General features: G+C 37.2%; 1 protein-coding gene across 1 annotated transcript in view; it reads left to right on the top strand.

The window, feature by feature from the left end:
* Positions 1–1,413, top strand: part of DNAH9 (dynein axonemal heavy chain 9) — a gene marked incomplete at its 5' end in the record, with an annotated part of 330,910 nt that overhangs the window by 241,198 nt on the left and 88,299 nt on the right.

Here is a 1,413-nt window from a genome sequence, read left to right as displayed (position 1 = left end):
GCTGAACTCTGAAAAAGTTCATAGTTAGTTGAATAAAGGAATAGTTACGAAAGACTCTTGGAATAAACATCTGGATGCTAATCCCTGAAAAAAGGCATGCAAAAGTAGGTTTGCAAGAGAGAAGAAATAGTGGTTTTAATTTGTGTTGAGTTTAAAATGCCCTTGAGCCATTCACATGGGAATGATACATGGTTTGGGAGCATATGATCAATAGAGTGCTCAGAGTCATCAGGAGGTAGTTGATCATCAAGCCCTTGGGAGTCAATGAAGTCACCTAAGAGATGAGTATACAGAGATAAGACTGAAAGTACAACACCAAGGACTCCCAACACATATTAAGAGGCGTGCAGAAAATGGATAACAGAAATGGGAGGACCTGCAGGCAAATAAGGTGTTATGAAAGAAAGCATTTCAAGAAGAAGGAATGGCAATGGTGCTGAGTGATGCCGAGAACTCAAATATATGACTGAGATACGTCCATTAAATTTTGCAAAAGCATTGTCAATGGTCTTGATGAGAACAGTTTCAGGGAGCAGCAGAAGTGGAAGCCAGATTGCGTTAGAATAAGAGTCGAGAGAGAGGAAATGAGTGTAGACAACTCTTTAAAGAAGTCAAATTATGAATGGCGGAGAGAAAGTGTTGTGACTTAGAAAGGGCATGCGACCTTTAGAGGCTTCTTTTCTTGAAATGGGAGAGACCTGAACATGCTAAGATCCTAGCTGGGTTGGGGCTGACAGGTGGTGTGGTGGTTAAAGTGCTGGACTCCCACATGGTAAATTGCAGTTTGAGTCCTGGACCTGGTGGACTGCTTCCTAATCCTCTCTCTCTCTCTCTCATAGCAAGTTTTAAAAATAATAATAATAAAATTAAATAAATCCTAGCTAGAGTGGGATGGTACATGAAAAAAGGACAAGAAGCAGTTGAGAGGATCTGAGTTCACAGGGATGGGGGAATGCTTAATACAGCGGGACACATAAGAGAATTAGGGGAATTAAAATGCATCTCACGGTTGATAACTCTTTTCTTATTTCAGTGTGTGATTTTAAAAGATAAATTCCGAAAACAGAATATTCCACTGGAAAAGATCTTTGTGAATTCGCTTTTCAACTGTTGGGTCATTGGAAAAATCATTCATCAACTGGACTAGGGAGAAATGTTCACATATTCAATTGTTCACTTTGTAAGCTAAATAATGTGATTGGATGTATTAAGAAATTTTTAAAAAATAAATAAATAAAATTTTAAAAAGAAAAAAGAAAAGTCATGATGCATTTTTGCATAGAAAAAGAGCAAAATACATCATGACTTTTCTGACGACCCAAAATTTTCTAAAAATTAAGAAAAAGCAAGTTATACTATACTTTTTCTCTTGGGATGTCAGCACAGGCTAGTTTTGGGGTTTTTTTTTTTTTT

This window comes from Tupaia chinensis, unplaced genomic scaffold (genome assembly GCF_000334495.1).
Source record: "Tupaia chinensis unplaced genomic scaffold, TupChi_1.0 Scaffold000495_1, whole genome shotgun sequence".
Taxonomy (NCBI): domain Eukaryota; kingdom Metazoa; phylum Chordata; class Mammalia; order Scandentia; family Tupaiidae; genus Tupaia; species Tupaia belangeri.
The sequence above is the reverse complement of the archived record's forward strand: the minus strand, read 5'-3'. Positions and strand labels throughout refer to the sequence as shown.